Genomic DNA, 19,365 nt, shown 5'->3' with positions numbered 1-19,365 from the left:
TTGTATTTCCCCCACTCATCAGTTTCTATCTGTGCATTTATCTAGAACTTACTTCTCTTGTCTTTGCGTGTTCTCTTCTGTATTCTCTCAAAATCTATGTAAAACAAAATTGCAAACAATGCAAAAGAACCACAGTGCATTCTATACTTTAAGTGTGCCTTCTTTTTTACTTAGCTATTCACGAAACCTAAAAGTACAGACTATAAGTTGCCTATTAGTAATCTTAAATGTTTTCGCTTCAGTGTCCTAAAATGTCCAAATCTTGTAATTACTTTGTAAATAATGTCCTTCGATGCAAAGTTCAAAAGTTCCAAAAATTGTGTCAATGCTTGAATTTCTTGCGAAGGGCGCCTGAAAATTATGTACTTATCTCCTTCTCTCTTTTCTTGCAGGTTCGGTGGTTTCAGGAGGAAGAAGGATCCGAAGATGAAAGTCTGCAGATTCTGCTAACGACATCCGCTTTTCAGGTAAGTTGTTCTGGAGAGTCTGAACCCTGATCCTACCCAGGGGAAGAGCGGAAGGCAAAGCGCCTTCTAGAACTTTGGGTGCGGCTTTTATAGTCAGCCGCACCCGACGTTAAGACGCACCGCAACGTCCTGCGGCGGTGCGCGGTTCAGTCAGAAGCCTTCCGATGTTCAGAGCAGCACCGCCGCGTCCTGCGGACGGTGCTCTGATTTCTTCTTGAAAAGCCCATCTGTAGATGAGACTGCTAACACTACTTAGTCAGATCTTGTGCAAAGCAGAATTCAAAAGCTCACGGTGTCTTTTACAACTACAATAAACAAATAAGTTGACATAAGCATATACAGTCTTTACAAATACAATAAATAAATAAGGTGACATAAGAAAAATACAGATAAATCAAATACAATAAATACACATTTACACATCACGGAGTGCAGGTGCACGGGACAGGGGAGGGTTTTTACTGTAGAAACTTACGTTTTACACTTTAGAGTTATGTACGTTTAAGGAAGGTTCGTAGGCATGAGACCATCATGACCACGTGGAACCCAGGTTAAATGAAAAAACTTCTAAAGTGGAGGCTCTGATGGACTGAACAATACCAGGATCTGACAACATTAATCTGTTCAATGTCCATCTAATTTGTGGACTTTTGCCTTCTTTGGAATACGAAAACATGATAGGGGCATGGTCAGAAAGATGGCTGGGTAAGACAGATACATCACATAGATTATCTAAGACTTCCCTATTAACTAAAATATAATCTATTCTGGATGAATGACGATGTTTTTTACTATAAAAAGTGAACGCCTGGAGATCACCCTTCTTGGCCCTCCAAAGGTCTACTAAGTTTAATTAACATATTTTTCATGGCCCGGCGAGATCGCGGTGTCCCTGCTACACGGCTCAAATTAGACCTGTCTTTGGATGGATCTAGACGGACAGTAAAATCGCCTCCTTTTATTAAGGCAGGGGATGCCATCATCAATATATCTTGTAATTTACTTAGATATGAGGAATCATCAACATTAGGACCATAATGAGAAGAACAAGTCAAAGCCAATCCCCCAAAATCCATCTGGGCCACAATCCATCTCCCTGTTTGGTCTGTCTGTACAGATTTAACTACACAGGGGGTCCCTTTCTTCACCAAGATTGCAACACCTCTGCTCTTGATTGATTGCTGCGAGTAACAGAAACAATTTATCCAGGGAATTTTTGTGAAAATTGCCTGTGATTCAATAGAAGTCAGATGTGTCTCTTGTAAAAGACAGACCTGAACAGGGGAGAGTTCTAGATACTTGAATATCAACCTTTGCCTATGCGGGCATCTTAAACCATTCAAATTCCAGGAAATAAAACAAATGTTACTGTCCCTTTTAGTATTACCTGCCATCAGCTAATGCACCCCTTCTTTGAATTATACGGTATTTCTTAAATTACAGATGAGATGAGGAATCTTTTTTTATTTTTTCACCCTCTGCTCCCCACCCAGTGACCACCCCATCCTCTCCTCTCCCCCCCTGTGACCCCCTACACACTGAGGAACACTCCCTTCCAGTAGGCTAAGCCTATTCGGTCACCACTCCCTCGGGTTATATCTTACTGATGTTTCTAGAGACTTGGGGGCTCGAAACCAAACCCTCCTGAACCTCTAATCCTTCCCCTATTTCCCTTCCTCCTTTTCGTGTTGTATCCTAGCAGTTAGAGTATCGACCTCTTCAGTTGCACAAATTATATGTATGTGATTATTCCACATCACACGTAGTGTTGCGGGAAACCTCAATTGGGCCTTTGCCCCAAGACTATTTAACTCTGCTAACCCCTTCCCCAACTCCCACTGTCTTGTAGCCGTTATGTGTGAGATATCGGATCTGATGGAAAAGGAGAAGGGAGGGCACGTCTGAAAATGGGGAGATATCATCCCTTCGTTAAGTGCGGCAGTCAAAATCATCTCCTTAACTGAATAGGACAGAAACTTTACAATGATTTTCTGGGGTTTCTGTCTCCCTGGGTTTCTCTTAAAAGGATCCCTATGGGCTCTTTGGATCTCATATGCTAGATCGATGTTTGGAAATGTTTTGAAAACAGAGCCTTTTAATAGGGAAATCAGAAACCCCTTTATGTCTTCCCCTTCAAGAGCTTCCGGAATATTTAAAAACTTTAAGTTGTTTTTCCTAGAGTGGTTTTCCAATCGCTCGTGATTGTCCTTCAGTTCCTTATTTGGGGTTGATAATTTTGCGTGGTCAACAGAGGTAGTTTTAATCATTTCTTTTAGTTGGGGGATTTCAGCCTCAATTGCTTCGGTCCTCTGGGTGACTTCCTCCAACTTCTGTGCCAATACCTCGCATGATGAACGGATAGCAGCCTGATTCGCTTCTGATACAGAAAACCTACTGGTCAACTCTGCTTGATTTGTCTATGATACAATAAACCTGCTGGTCATCTCTTCTTTCATAGCTAGAAGTAAGTCGGCTAATGAATGTGTACTTGAAGCTGAAACCGTATGGTCCTTGACCATATGGTCCTTAAGACCAGAAGTGTTTAAACTATTGCTACTGTCTTGGTGAACGATTTCCACCCCTTGTTCCTGTTCATGCTCCCGCTCCTGGCCTTGTTCATCATGCAGTCCCAAAACTGAGTATCTGTTAGTAAGATTAATCATCGGATGGACCACAGACTCAGTTTCGGTTTTAAGCAATATGCTGGCGATGGAGGAGGCCTGAGATTCCATTCCCACCCGGCTTGTCTGCGTAATGTTCTTTGAAGGCTCACTACCTTTAGAGATTGATGCCTTCCTCGTTAAATTCACTGAAACTGTGGGGGTGGAGGAGGACGTGGACGTAGACATAGGTGTAGTCGTGGACAAAGACATAACTTGATAGAAGGCTTTTAGAGACGGGGTGATTTTGGTTTTTGCAGTAGGTCTTTTCTTGTTCCGGCTTTTCCCCTTGCTCTTAGTCCCTCTCGTTTTTACTGAAGTTCCAGTGTCAATTGTATTTCCACCCCACTTACGTTGTTTAATTAATGCTCTGACTTCAGAAATGGGGGGGAGACCCTAGAGGGCAGAATTGACTGAGTAATTACTGTCTTTGAGGTTGGGTGGGCTACTCTGGCTCGCAGGGTGTACCTGCTTATTGTAGGGGGGGGAAATGCCCTCTTTAATCCCATCACTATACTCCATACAAGATGAAGGCGACTCCCCCTCCTGAATTGAAGATACCCCCACTTGGCAAGGCACTGGAGAATTACTGTTCATCCTATTCTCTCTCTCTGTCAGAGCTTCCAGTACTGCCTTAATGCATGCAGGTATGAGGATGGACACAGTACCTGGCCATTTCATACACATGCAGAATGTCAGCACAGAAAGCAATGTGAAGAACAACCACATCTGGGATGCAGTTTGTGAGGGAGCAAGACATACATTACATTGGAAATGATGTGTCGGGGCAGACTCACTGTGTCCAACACTACACACCCCTCAATGTCCTTGGCCTGTTAATGTCTCACTGTGTCATGGAGGTCACATTTAGGGACATGATCTTACATTCTCACACCCTTCTAACAAGGTCAGTTTTGTGCTATCAACAGGCCTAAGATAGCTCATTGACGAATAGGGTGGCAGACAACACATATGTGTCACTCTGTCCATTCAGTGATGGGTCCCTGTCTAATTGGGTAGTAACTGTGCAGGCCAGGGGGGCTCACACTGAGGTTAAACGTGGGCCATCTGAACACTCACATGCATGTACAATATGAGAGGGCAAACAGTGCCTACACATGCGAGTCAGTACACATAATGAAAAGAATAGAAGGAGGATGTTTCAGAAGTACAACAATCTGCTGTGTCATAGGTGAATTTCCACCAAGAGTGTCACCCTGAGGCATTTCACTCTTGTGCATAATGCTTACATAGTCATGGTGGCTATATAAAAGTCAAACACACTTCCACCAGTACCCTCTGGACAAAAAGTTTTTGTAATGTCACAAATGAGCATGTGAAAACCTCATGGACTCAGACATCTATTAGCACAGACAATGTCTGTTCTGACTTCCACTTTCCAAACCAGCAGTGTCACTGTATGGCTGCAAAAACACTGCATGTCCCTCTCATCCTGAAATGCAACCCGGGATCTGTGGAAATTAGGCTACAAACCCCATTTACCTGAAGTCAGCATGCTAGGCAGTGTATCACCCAAACCCACACTCTCAGGCACATACTGCAGCAGAACAACTGCATGTGTGCACTCTCTGCACTCTCCTACTTTCACTCTGAAACACTTACCATGACATCAGGAGCACCATATAGCCTCCCATACTGTGAGAGCAGCTCGCCCACCAGGACCTCCAGCTCCTCAGGGCCGGACTGGCTGTAGCGGGCACCGGGCATTCTCCCGGTGGGGCGCCAGGGTGGGGGTGGGTTTTGGGCCCCTGGGGGCTGTTTTTGTTAGCAGGGGCATGCAATATCAGCCCCCAGTAACAACATTGGCCAAAACCGGCCCTGGCAAACAGCTTTGCCAGCCCCCCACCCTCACCTCCGGGGGCCGGCCGAGGTGTTTGCCAGGGCCAATTTTGGTTCCCAGTCCGGCCCTACCCCTCAAGTCTCCATAACCAGTCTCTCAGAGTCATTATGTTTTATAGTGCCACTCATACCAGTGTGAGGTGTCAGAGCACTTTACATCATACACAAATTTAATGGAGACATTCCCACGTGTAAATCAGTGTATAGGAAATGTTACATAAGACAGAGGATTACAAGATGTAGCAGTCAAATATCGTCCATACTGGTAGACAGTATAGTTTAACCCCTTCGCTGCTAGGCCTTTTCCCCTCCTGTGCTAAGCCTTTTTTGGGCTATTTGGGGTAGTGCGCGCTTAGGCCTCTGTAACTTTTTGACCACATTAGGTATCCACGCCAAATTTGCGTCCTTTTCTTCCAACATCTTGGGGATTCTAAAGGTACCCAGGGTTTGAGGATTCTCCTAGAGGGTTCCCAGAAATTAGTCAAAATACAGCAATTTTTTTTTTTTTTGTGAAAAATGGGAAAAACGGGCTGCAAATGAAAGCTTCTGGGTTTTTCTCTGCAAATGGTATCAAAAAAGGGTTTGTGGGGCTGAAATCACCATTTCTCCAGCTTTTAGGGAATGACAGAATTTTGTTAGAAAACCAACATTTTTTACACAGTTTTGGCATTTTTCTGGGACATACCCTATTTTTGCTATTTTTTGTGCTTTCAACCTCCTTCCAGTTAACGGTAGAAATGGGTACAAAAACAATAATGGATCCTGGAAAGCTATACATTTTTGAAAAGTAGACAAAATTCTGAATTCAGCAAGGGGTCATTTGTGTAGATCCATCAAGGTTTCTTTATAGAAATTTACAGGTAAATGTAGGAAAAATTAAAAATTTGTTGAAAAAAGCAGCCTTTTGAGTCAACGTTTTCACCTGTAACTTCTTCGAATTATGACATCTCTTTGAAAGCAATGTACCGTTACATCCGGTAGACCTTCCTGGTTGTGGGAACATATAGGACTTGTAGGTTCACCAAGAGCCCAACGAACCCAGAGTAGAAAACTGAGCAGCATTTTGTAATGTTTTTTTTTTTTGGTCCGGGTATATAGCAATTATTGTGGGAAAATGTATACATGGAAAAATCGGTATGAAAGTCACCTATGTATTTCTGAAATGGGAACAAATTACAGAGTTTAGAAACAGTGCATATTTGCACATTTTCGAAATTGGGAATACTCATATTTGCATGACAATTATTGGTCATTTTTCAAAATGACTTTTTTTTTACACAATGTCTTTCATTTGGAAGGGAGAAATGCATCAAAAATCAATAGGTAATAACAGTTGCTTTACAAATTTGAACTAACCTAAGTCTCCCGATAAAAATGGTACCTCACTTGTGTGGGTAGGCATAGTGCCCACGACAGGAAGTGGCTCAAAACCTAAGGTGAACGCACCACATTTTCACACTGAAAATTTACACTTTATTTGCGAAGAGTCTAGCTGTAGTTTTTGAACCCTAGCCCTGCCGGCACCTAGGGAAACCTAGCAAACCTATACATTTTTGAAAACTAGACACGCAGGGGAATCCAGGATGGGGTGACTTGACTGCCTCCCACCATGGTCTGTTACCCAGAATCCCTTGCAAACGTAAAAAATTGACAAAAAAAACACATTTTCCCCACATTTCTGTGATGGAAAGTTCTGGAATCTGCGTGGATCCACAAATTTCCACCCACCCCGCGTTCCCCAAAGTCCTACGAGAAAAATGGTGCCTCACTTGTGCGGGTCGGCCTAGTGCCCGCGACAGGAAACGGCGCAAAACGCAACGTGGTTTTGAAGTGAAAAATGACCCTTTTTTTGGCAAAGTGACTAGCTGTAGATTTTGAACCCTAGCTCTGCCGGCACCTAGGGAAACCTAGCAAACCTATACATTTTTAAAAACTAGACACCCAGGGGAATCCAGGATGGGGTGACTTGACTGCCTCCCACCATGGTCTGTTACCCAGAATCCCTTGCAAACCTAAAAAATTGACAAAAAAAACACATTTTCCCCACATTTCTGTGATGGAAAGTTCTGGAATCTGCGTGGATCCACAAATTTCCACCCACCCCGCCTTCCCCAAAGTCCTACGAGAAAAATGGTACCTCACTTGTGCGGGTCGGCATAGTGCCCGCAACAGGAAACGGCGCAAAACGCAATGTGGTTTTGCAGTGAAAAATGACCCTTTTTTTGGCAAAGTGACTAGCTGTAGATTTTGAACCCTAGCCCTGCCGGCACCTAGGGAAACCTAGCAAACCTATACATTTTTTAAAACTAGACACCCAGGGGAATCCAGGATGGGGTGACTTGACTGCCTCCCACCATGGTCTGTTACTTAGAATCCCTTGCAAACCTAAAAAATTGACAAAAAAACCACATTTTCCCCACATTTCTGTGATGGAAAGTTCTGGAATCTGCGTGGATCCACAAATTTCCACCCACCCCGCGTTCCCCAAAGTCCTACGAGAAAAATGGTACCTCACTTGTGCAGGTCGGCCTAGTGCCCGCGACAGGAAACGGCGCAAAACGCAACGTGGTTTTGCAGTGAAAAATGACCCTTTTTTTGGCAAAGTGACTAGCTGTAGATTTTGAACCCTAGCCCTGCCGGCACCTAGGGAAACCTAGCAAACCTATACATTTTTGAAAACTAGACACCCAGGGGAATCCAGGATGGGGTGACTTGACTGCCTCCCACCATGGTCTGTTACCCAGAATCCCTTGCAAACCTAAAAAATTGACAAAAAAAACAAATTTTCCCCACATTTCTGTGATGGAAAGTTCTGGAATCTGCGTGGATCCACAAATTTCCACCCACCCCGCGTTTCCCAAAGTCCTACGAGAAAAATGGTACCTCACCTGTGCGGGTCGGCCTAGTGCCCGTGACAGGAAATCGCGCAAAACGCAACGTGGTTTTGCAGTGAAAAATGACCCTTTTTTTGGCAAAGTGACTAGCTGTAGATTTTGAACCCTAGCTCTGCCGGCACCTAGGGAAACCTAGCAAACCTATACATTTTTGAAAACTAGACACCCAGGGGAATCCAGGATGGGGTGACTTGACTGCCTCCCACCATGGTCTGTTACCCAGAATCCCTTGCAAACCTAAAAAATTGACAAAAAAAACACATTTTCCCCACATTTCTGTGATGGAAAGTTCTGGAATCTGCGTGGATCCACAAATTTCCACCCACCCCGCCTTCCCCAAAGTCCTACGAGAAAAATGGTACCTCACTTGTGCGGGTCGGCCTAGTGCCCGCGACAGGAAACGGCGCAAAACGCAACATGGTTTTGCAGTGAAAAATGACCCTTTTTTTGGCAAAGTGACTAGCTGTAGATTTTGAACCCTAGCCCTGCCGGCACCTAGGGAAACCTAGCAAACCTATACATTTTTGAAAACTAGACACCCAGGGGAATCCAGGATGGGGTGACTTGACTGCCTCCCACCATGGTCAGTTACCCAGAATCCCTTGCAAACCTAAAAAATTGACAAAAAAAACACATTTTCCCCACATTTCTGTGATGGAAAGTTCTGGAATCTGCGTGGATCCACAAATTTCCACCCACCCCGCGTTCCCCAAAGTCCTATGAGAAAAATGGTACCTCACTTGTGCGGGTCGGCCTAGTGCCCGCGACAGGAAACGGCGCAAGACGCAACGTGGTTTTGCAGTGAAAAATGACCCTTTTTTTGGCAAAGTGACTAGCTGTAGATTTTGAACCCTAGCCCTGCCGGCACCTAGGGAAACCTAGCAAACCTATACATTTTTGAAAACTAGACACCCAGGGGAATCCAGGATGGGGTGACTTGATTGCCTCCCACCATGGTCTGTTACCCAGAATCCCTTGCAAACCTAAAAAATTGACAAAAAAACCACATTTTCCCCACATTTCTGTGATGGAAAGTTCTGGAATCTGCGTGGATCCACAAATTTCCACCCACCCCGCGTTCCCCAAAGTCCTACGAGAAAAATGGTACCTCACTTGTGCGGGTCGGCATAGTGCCCGCGACAGGAAACGGCGCAAAACGCAACGTGGTTTTGCAGTGAAAAATGACCCTTTTTTTGGCAAAGTGACTAGCTGTAGATTTTGAACCCTAGCCCTGCCGGCACCTAGGGAAACCTAGCAAACCTATACATTTTTGAAAACTAGACACCCAGGGGAGTCCAGGATGGGGTGACTTGACTGCCTCCCACCATGGTATGTTACCCAGAATCCCTTGCAAACCTAAAAAATTGACAACAAAAACACATTTTCCCCACATTTCTGGGATGGAAAGTTCTGGAATCTGCGTGGATCCACAAATTTCCACCCACCCCGCGTTCCCCAAAGTCCTACGAGAAAAATGGTACCTCACTTGTGCGGGTCGGCCTAGTGCCCGCGACAGGAAACGGCGCAAAACGCAACGTGGTTTTGCAGTGAAAAATGACCCTTTTTTTGGCAAAGTGACTAGCTGTAGATTTTGAACCCTAGCCCTGCTGGCACCTAGGGAAACCTAGCAAACCTATACATTTTTGAAAACTAGACACCCAGGGGAATCCATGATGGGGTGACTTGACTGCCTCCCACCATGGTCTGTTACCCAGAATCCCTTGCAAACCTAAAAAATTGACAAAAAAACACATTTTCCCCACATTTCTGTGATGGAAAGTTCTGGAATCTGCGTGGATCCACAAATTTCCACACACCCCGCGTTCCCCAAAGTCCTACGAGAAAAATGGTACCTCACTTGTGCAGGTCGGCATAGTGCCCGCGACAGGAAACGGCGCAAAACGCAACGTGGTTTTGCAGTGAAAAATGACCCTTTTTTTGGCAAAGTGACTAGCTGTAGATTTTGAACCCTAGCCCTGCCGGCACCTAGGGAAACCTAGCAAACCTATACATTTTTGAAAACTAGACACCAAGGGGAATCTAGGATGGGGTGACTTGACTGCCTCCCACCATGGTCTGTTACCCAGAATCCTTTGCAAACCTAAAAAATTGACAAAAAAACCACATTTTCCCCACATTTCTGTGATGGAAAGTTCTGGAATCTGCGTGGATCCACAAATTTCCACCCACCCCGCCTTCCCCAAAGTCCTACGAGAAAAATGGTACCTCACTTGTGCGGGTCGGCCTAGTGCCCGCGACAGGAAACTGCGCAAAACGCAACGTGGTTTTGCAGTGAAAAATGACCCTTTTTTTGGCAAAGTGACTAGCTGTAGATTTTGAACCCTAGCCCTGCCGGCACCTAGGGAAACCTAGCAAACCTATACATTTTTGAAAACTAGACACCCAGGGAAATCCAGTATGGGGTGACTTGACTGCCTCCCACCATGGTCTGTTACCCAGAATCCCTTGCAAACCTAAAAAATTGACAACAAAAACACATTTTCCCCACATTTCTGGGATGGAAAGTTCTGGAATCTGCGTGGATCCACAAATTTCCACCCACCCCGCCTTCCCCAAAGTCCTACGAGAAAAATGGTACCTCACTTGTGCGGGTCGGCATAGTGCCCGCGTCAGGAAACGGCGCAAAACGCAACGTGGTTTTGCAGTGAAAAATGACCCTTTTTTTGGCAAAGTGACTAGCTGTAGATTTTGAACCCTAGCCCTGCCGGCACCTAGGGAAACCTAGCAAACCTATACATTTTTGAAAACTAGACACCCAGGGGAATCCAGGATGGGGTGACTTGACTGCCTCCCACCATGGTCTGTTACCCAGAGTCCCTTGCAAACCTAAAAAATTGACAAAAAAAACACATTTTCCCCACATTTCTGTGATGGAAAGTTCTGGAATCTGCGTGGATCCACAAATTTCCACCAACCCCTCCTTCCCCAAAGTCCTACGAGAAAAATGGTACCTCACTTGTGCGGGTCGGCCTAGTGCCCGCGTCAGGAAACGGCGCAAAACGCAACGTGGTTTTGCAGTGAAAAATGACCCTTTTTTTGGCAAATTGACTAGCTGTAGATTTTGAACCCTAGCCCTGCCGGCACCTAGGGAAACCTAGCAAACCCATGCATTTCTGAAAACTAGACACCCGGCGGCTTCCAGGGAGGTATGGCTTGCGTGGATCCCCCAACGTTTCCTTACCCAGAATCCCCTGCAAACCTCAATTTTTGCTCAAAAAATCACTTTTTTCACACATTTTGGGGTGGGAAAGTAGTGGCATCACCGGGCTCACACAAATTTGCCACCACCCAGCGTTCCCCCAGGTCTCCCGGTAAAAATGGTGCCTCACTTGTGTGGGAGGCCCAAGTACCCGCGGCAGGCAAGGGCCCAAAACGTAGTGAGGCGACATCAAAATGGCCTATCGCCAAACCACCTGGTTTTGCAAGGGGGGTCACTTTGGTTTTTGGCCCGGTGCGCGGCGGCCATCTAGGGAAACCTAGCAATCCCACGCATTTCTGAAAACTAGACACCCGGCGGCTTCCAGGGAGGTATGGCTTGCGTGGATCCCCCAACGTTTCCTTACCCAGAATCCCCTGCAAACATCAATTTTTGCTCAAAAAATCACTTTTTTCACACATTTTGGGGTGGGAAAGTAGTGGCATCACCGGGCTCACACAAATTTACCACCACCCAGCGTTCCCCCAGGTCTCCCGGTAAAAATGGTGCCTCACTTGTGTGGGAGGCCAAGTACCCGCGGCAGGCAAGGCCAACAAACGTAGTGAGGCGACATGAAAATGGCCTATAGCCAAACCACCTGGTTTTGCAAGGGGGGTCACTTTGGTTTTTGGCCCGGTGCGCGGTGGCCATCTAGGGAAACCTAGCAAACCCACGCATTTCTGAAAACTAGACACCCGGCGGCTTCCAGGGAGGTATGGCTTGCGTGGATACCCCAACGTTTCCTTACCCAGAATCCCCTGCAAACCTCAATTTTTGCTCAAAAAATCACTTTTTTCACACATTTTGGGGTGGGAAAGTAGTGGCATCACCGGGCTCACACAAATTTACCACCACCCAGCGTTCCCCCAGGTCTCCCGGTAAAAATGGTGCCTCACTTGTGTGGGAGGCCCAAGTACCCGCGGCAGGCAAGGCCAACAAACGTAGTGAGGCGACATGAAAATGGCCTATAGCCAAACCACCTGGTTTTGCAAGGGGGGTCACTTTGGTTTTTGGCCCGGTGCGCGGCGGCCATCTAGGGAAACCTAGCAAACCCATGCATTTCTGAAAACTAGACACCCGGCGGCTTCCAGGGAGGTATGGTTTGCGTGCATCCCCCAACGTTTCCTTACCCAGAATCCCCTGCAAACCTCAATTTTTGCTCAAAAAATCACTTTTTTCACACATTTTGGGGTGGGAAAGTAGTGGCATCACCGGGCTCACACAAATTTACCACCACCCAGCGTTCCCCCAGGTCTCCCGGTAAAAATGGTGCCTCACTTGTGTGGGAGGCCCAAGTACCCGCGGCAGGCAAGGACAACAAACGTAGTGAGGCGACATCAAAATGGCCTATCGCCAAACCACCTGGTTTTGCAAGGGGGGTCACTTTGGTTTTTGGCCCGGTGCGCGGCGGCCATCTAGGGAAACCTAGCAATCCCACGCATTTCTGAAAACTAGACACCCGGCGGCTTCCAGGGAGGTATGGCTTGCGTGGATCCCCCAACGTTTCCTTACCCAGAATCCCCTGCAAACATCAATTTTTGCTCAAAAAATCACTTTTTTCACACATTTTGGGGTGGGAAAGTAGTGGCATCACCGGGCTCACACAAATTTACCACCACCCAGCGTTCCCCCAGGTCTCCCGGTAAAAATGGTGCCTCACTTGTGTGGGAGGCCCAAGTACCCGCGGCAGGCAAGGACAACAAACGTAGTGAGGCGACATCAAAATGGCCTATCGCCAAACCACCTGGTTTTGCAAGGGGGGTCACTTTGGTTTTTGGCCCGGTGCGCGGCGGCCATCTAGGGAAACCTAGCAAACCCACGCATTTCTGAAAACTAGACACCCGGCGGCTTCCAGGGAGGTATGGCTTGCGTGCATCCCCCAACGTTTCCTTACCCAGAATCCCCTGCAAACCTCAATTTTTGCTCAAAAATCACTTTTTTCACACATTTTGGGGTCGGAAAGTAGTGGCATCACCGGGCTCACACAAATTTACCACCACCCAGCGTTCCCCCAGGTCTCCCGGTAAAAATGGTGCCTCACTTGTGTGGGAGGTCCAAGTACCCGCGGCAGGCAAGGACAACAAACGTAGTGAGGCGACATCAAAATGGCTTATCGCCAAACCACCTGGTTTTGCAAGGGGGGTCACTTTGGTTTTTGGCCCGGTGCGCGGTGGCCATCTAGGGAAACCTAGCAAACCCACGCATTTCTGAAAACTAGACACCCGGCGGCTTCCAGGGAGGTATGGCTTGCGTGGATCCCCCAACGTTTCCTTACCCAGAATCCCCTGCAAACCTCAATTTTTGCTCAAAAAATCACTTTTTTCACACATTTTGGGGTGGGAAAGTAGTGGCATCACCGGGCTCACACAAATTTACCACCACCCAGCGTTCCCCCAGGTCTCCCGGTAAAAATGGTGCCTCACTTGTGTGGGAGGCCAAGTACCCGCGGCAGGCAAGGCCAACAAACGTAGTGAGGCGACATGAAAATGGCCTATAGCCAAACCACCTGGTTTTGCAAGGGGGGTCACTTTGGTTTTTGGCCCGGTGCGCGGCGGCCATCTAGGGAAACCTAGCAAACCCATGCATTTCTGAAAACTAGACACCCGGCGGCTTCCAGGGAGGTATGGCTTGCGTGCATCCCCCAACGTTTCCTTACCCAGAATCCCCTGCAAACCTCAATTTTTGCTCAAAAAATCACTTTTTTCACACATTTTGGGGTGGGAAAGTAGTGGCATCACCGGGCTCACACAAATTTACCACCACCCAGCGTTCCCCCAGGTCTCCCGGTAAAAATGGTGCCTCACTTGTGTGGGAGGCCCAAGTACCCGCGGCAGGCAAGGACAACAAACGTAGTGAGGCGACATCAAAATGGCCTATCGCCAAACCACCTGGTTTTGCAAGGGGGGTCACTTTGGTTTTTGGCCCGGTGCGCGGTGGCCATCTAGGGAAACCTAGCAAACCCATGCATTTCTGAAAACTAGACACCCGGCGGCTTCCAGGGAGGTATGGCTTGCATGGATCCCCCAACGTTTCCTTACCCAGAATCCCCTGCAAACCTCAATTTTTGCTCAAAAAATCACTTTTTTCACACATTTTGGGGTGGGAAAGTAGTGGCATCACCGGGCTCACACAAATTTACCACCACCCAGCGTTCCCCCAGGTCTCCCGGTAAAAATGGTGCCTCACTTGTGTGGGAGGCCCAAGTACCCGCGGCAGGCAAGGCCAACAAACGTAGTGAGGCGACATCAAAATGGCCTATCGCCAAACCACCTGGTTTTGCAAGGGGGGTCACTTTGGTTTTTGGCCCGGTGCGCGGCGGCCATCTAGGGAAACCTAGCAAACCCATGCATTTCTAAAAACTAGACACCCGGCGGCTTCCAGGGAGGTATGGCTTGCGTGGATCCCCCAACGTTTCCTTACCCAGAATCCCCTGCAAACCTCAATTTTTGCTCAAAAAATCACTTTTTTCACACATTTTGGGGTGGGAAAGTAGTGGCATCACCGGGCTCACACAAATTTACCACCACCCAGCGTTCCCCCAGGTCTCCCGGTAAAAATGGTGCCTCACTTGTGTGGGAGGCCCAAGTACCCGCGGCAGGCAAGGCCAACAAACGTAGTGAGGCGACATGAAAATGGCCTATAGCCAAACCACCTGGTTTTGCAAGGGGGGTCACTTTGGTTTTTGGCCCGGTGCGTGGCGGCCATCTAGGGAAACCTAGCAAACCCACGCATTTCTGAAAACTAGACACCCGGTGGCTTCCAGGGAGGTATGGCTTGCGTGGATCCCCCAACGTTTCCTTACCCAGAATCCCCTGCAAACATCAATTTTTGCTCAAAAAATCACTTTTTTCACACATTTTGGGGTGGGAAAGTAGTGGCATCACCGGGCTCACACAAATTTACCACCACCCAGCGTTCCCCCAGGTCTCCCGGTAAAAATGGTGCCTCACTTGTGTGGGAGGCCCAAGTACCCGCGGCAGGCAAGGGCCCAAAACGTAGTGAGGCGACATGAAAATGGCCTATAGCCAAACCACCTGGTTTTGCAAGGGGGGTCACTTTGGTTTTTGGCCCGGTGCGCGGCGGCCATCTAGGGAAACCTAGCAAACCCACGCATTTCTGAAAACTAGACACCCGGCGGCTTCCAGGGAGGTATGGCTTGCGTGGATCCCCCAACGTTTCCTTACCCAGAATCCCCTGCAAACATCAATTTTTGCTCAAAAAATCACTTTTTTCACACATTTTGGGGTGGGAAAGTAGTGGCATCACCGGGCTCACACAAATTTACCACCACCCAGCGTTCCCCCAGGTCTCCCGGTAAAAATGGTGCCTCACTTGTGTGGGAGGCCCAAGTACCCGCGGCAGGCAAGGGCCCAAAACGTAGTGAGGCGACATCAAAATGGCCTATCGCCAAACCACCTGGTTTTGCAAGGGGGGTCACTTTGGTTTTTGGCCCGGTGCGCGGCGGCCATCTAGGGAAACCTAGCAAACCCACACATTTCTGAAAACTAGACACCCGGCGGCTTCCAGGGAGGTATGGCTTGCGTGCATCCCCCAACGTTTCCTTACCCAGAATCCCCTGCAAACCTCAATTTTTGCTCAAAAAATCACTTTTTTCACACATTTTGGGGTGGGAAAGTAGTGGCATCACCGGGCTCACACAAATTTACCACCACCCAGCGTTCCCCCAGGTCTACCGGTAAAAATGGTGCCTCACTTGTGTGGGAGGCCCAAGTACCCGCGGCAGGCAAGGACAACAAACGTAGTGAGGCGACATGAAAATGGCCTATAGCCAAACCACCTGGTTTTGCAAGGGGGGTCACTTTGGTTTTTGGCCCGGTGCGCGGCGGCCATCTAGGGAAACCTAGCAAACCCACGTATTTCTGAAAACTAGACACCCGGCGGCTTCCAGGGAGGTATGGCTTGCGTGGATCCCCCAACGTTTCCTTACCCAGAATCCCCTGCAAACCTCAATTTTTTTCAAAAAATCACTTTTTTCACACATTTTGGGGTGGGAAAGTAGTGGCATCACCGGGCTCACACAAATTTACCACCACCCAGCGTTCCCCCAGGTCTCCCGGTAAAAATGGTGCCTCACATGTGTGGGAGGCCCAAGTACCCGCGGCAGGCAAGGCCAACAAACGTAGTGAGGCGACATCAACATTGCCTATCCCAAATGTCGCCTCACTACGTTTGTTGTCCTTGCCTGCCGCGGGTACTTGGGCCTCCCACACAAGTGAGGCACCATTTTTACCGGGAGACCTGGGGGAACGCTGGGTGGTGGTAAATTTGTGTGAGCCCGGTGATGCCACTACTTTCCCACCCCAAAATGTGTGAAAAAAGTGATTTTTTGAGCAAAAATTGATGTTTGCAGGGGATTCTGGGTAAGGAAACGTTGGGGGATCCACGCAAGCCATACCTCCCTGGAAGCCGACGGGTGTCTAGTTTTCAGAAATGTGTGGGTTTGCTAGGTTTCCCTAGATGGCCGCCGCGCACCGGGCCAAAAACCAAAGTGACCCCCCTTGCAAAACCAGGTGGTTTGGCTATAGGCCATTTTCATGTCGCCTCACTACGTTTGTTGGCCTTGCCTGCCGCGGGTACTTGGGCCTCCCACACAAGTGAGGCACCATTTTTACCGGGAGACCTGGGGGAACGCTGGGTGGTGGTAAATGTGTGTGAGCCCGGTGATGCCACTACTTTCCCACCCCAAAATGTGTGAAAAAAGTGATTTTTTGAGCAAAAATTGAGGTTTGCAGGGGATTCTGGGTAAGGAAACGTTGGGGGATCCACGCAAGCCATACCTCCCTGGAAGCCGCCGGGTGTCTAGTTTTCAGAAATGTGTGGGTTTGCTAGGTTTCCCTAGATGGCCGCAGCGCACCGGGCCAAAAACCAAAGTGACCCCCCTTGCAAAACCAGGTGGTTTGGCTATAGGCCATTTTCATGTCGCCTCACTACGTTTGTTGGCCTTGCCTGCCGCGGGTACTTGGGCCTCCCACACAAGTGAGGCACCATTTTTACCGGGAGACCTGGGGGAACGCTGGGTGGTGGTAAATTTGTGTGAGCCCGGTGATGCCACTACTTTCCCACCCCAACATGTGTGAAAAAAGTGATTTTTTGAGCAAAAATTGAGGTTTGCAGGGGATTCTGGGTAAGGAAACGTTGGGGGATCCATGCAAGCCATACCTCCCTGGAAGCCGCCGGGTGTCTAGTTTTCAGAAATGCGTGGGGTTGCTAGGTTTCCCTAGATGGCCGCCGCGCACCGGGCCAAAAACCAAAGTGACCCCCCCTTGCAAAACCAGGTGGTTTGGCTATAGGCCATTTTCATGTCGCCTCACTACGTTTGTTGGCCTTGCCTGCCGCGGGTACTTGGGCCTCCCACACAAGTGAGGCACCATTTTTACCGGGAGACCTGGGGGAACGCTGGGTGGTGGTAAATTTGTGTGAGCCCGGTGATGCCACTACTTTCCCACCCCAAAATGTGTGAAAAAAGTGATTTTTTGAGCAAAAATTGAGGTTTGCAGGGGATTCTGGGTAAGGAAACGTTGGGGGATCCACGCAAGCCATACCTCCCTAGAAGCCGCCGGGTGTCTAGTTTTCAGAAATGCGTGGGTTTGCTAGGTTTCCCTAGATGGCCGCCGCGCACCGGGCCAAAAACCAAAGTGACCCCCCTTGCAAAACCAGGTGGTTTGGCGATAGGCCATTTTGATGTCACATCACTACGTTTGTTGGCCTTGCCTGCCGCGGGTACTTGGGCCTCCCACACAAGTGAGGCACCATTTTTACCGGGAGACCTGGGGGAACGCTGGGTGGTGGTAAATTTGTGTGAGCCCGGTGATGCCACTACTTTCCCACCCCAAAATGTGTGAAATAAGTGATTTTTTGAGCAAAAATTGAGGTTTGCAGGGGATTCTGGGTAAGGAAACTTTGGGGGATCCACGCAAGCCATACCTCCCTGGAAGCCGCCGGGTGTCTAGTTTTCAGAAATGCGTGGGTTTGCTAGGTTTCCCTAGATGGCCGCCGCGCACCGGGCCAAAAACCAAAGTGACCCCCCTTGCAAAACCAGGTGGTTTGGCTATAGGCCATTTTCATGTCGCCTCACTACGTTTTGGGCCCTTGCATGCCGCGGGTACTTGGGCCTCCCACACAAGTGAGGCACCATTTTTACCGGGAGACCTGGGGGAACGCTGGGTGGTGGTAAATTTGTGTGAGCCCGGTGATGCCACTACTTTCCCACCCCAAAATGTGTGAAAAAAGTGATTTTTTGAGCAAAAATTGAGGTTTGCAGGGGATTCTGGGTAAGGAAACGTTGGGGGATCCACGCAAGCCATACCTCCCTGGAAGCCGCCGGGTGTCTAGTTTTCAGAAATGCATGGGTTTGCTAGGTTTCCCTAGATGGCCGCCGCGCACCGGGCCAAAAACCAAAGTGACCCCCCTTGCAAAACCAGGTGGTTTGGCGATAGGCCATTTTGATGTCGCATCACTACGTTTGTTGGCCTTGCCTGCCGCGGGTACTTGGGCCTCCCACACAAGTGAGGCACCATTTTTACCGGGGGACCTGGGGGAACGCTGGGGGGTGGTAAATTTGTGTGAGCCCGGTGATGCCACTACTTTCCCACCCCAAAATGTGTGAAAAAAGTGCTTTTTTGAGCAAAAATTGAGGTTTGCAGGGGATTCTGGGTAAGGAAACGTTGGGGGATCCACGCAAGCCATACCTCCCTGGAAGCCACCGGGTGTCTAGTTTTCAGAAATGCATGGGTTTGCTAGGTTTCCCTAGATGGCCGCCGCGCACCGGGCCAAAAACCAAAGTGACCCCCCTTGCAAAACCAGGTGGTTTGGCGATAGGCCATTTTGATGTCGCCTCACTACGTTTGTTGTCCTTGCCTGCCGCGGGTACTTGGGCCTCCCACACAAGTGAGGCACCATTTTTACCGGGAGACCTGGGGGAACGCTGGGTGGTGGTAAATTTGTGTGAGCCCGGTGATGCCACTACTTTCCCACCCCAAAATGTGTGAAAAAAGTGATTTTTTGAGCAAAAATTGAGGTTTGCAGGGGATTCTGGGTAAGGAAACGTTGGGGGATGCACGCAAGCCATACCTCCCTGGAAGCCGCCGGGTGTCTAGTTTTCAGAAATGCGTGGGTTTGCTAGGTTTCCCTAGATGGCCGCCGCACACCGGGCCAAAAACCAAAGTGACCCCCCTTGCAAAACAAGGTGGTTTGGCGATAGGCCATTTTGATGTCGCCTCACTACGTTTTGGGCCCTTGCCTGCCGC

The 19,365-nt window shown here is 48.6% G+C and overlaps 1 protein-coding gene across 2 annotated transcripts in view; it reads left to right on the top strand.

Annotated features, from left to right (window-relative positions):
- LOC146797915 (galactosylgalactosylxylosylprotein 3-beta-glucuronosyltransferase 1-like) overlaps positions 1-19,365 on the top strand; it is a 641,970-nt gene that overhangs the window by 254,248 nt on the left and 368,357 nt on the right. For both annotated transcript variants that reach the window (XM_085627775.1, XM_085627774.1), the window contains exon 3: positions 393-467. The gene's annotated coding sequence lies outside the window, so the exon portion shown is untranslated. The remainder of the gene's footprint in view (positions 1-392; positions 468-19,365) is intronic.

The sequence above is a fragment of the Triturus cristatus genome, chromosome 9 (assembly GCF_964204655.1).
Source record: "Triturus cristatus chromosome 9, aTriCri1.1, whole genome shotgun sequence".
Lineage (NCBI taxonomy): Eukaryota > Metazoa > Chordata > Amphibia > Caudata > Salamandridae > Triturus > Triturus cristatus.
Note: the sequence above shows the minus strand (reverse complement) of the source record. Positions and strands in the feature narration are given on the sequence as shown.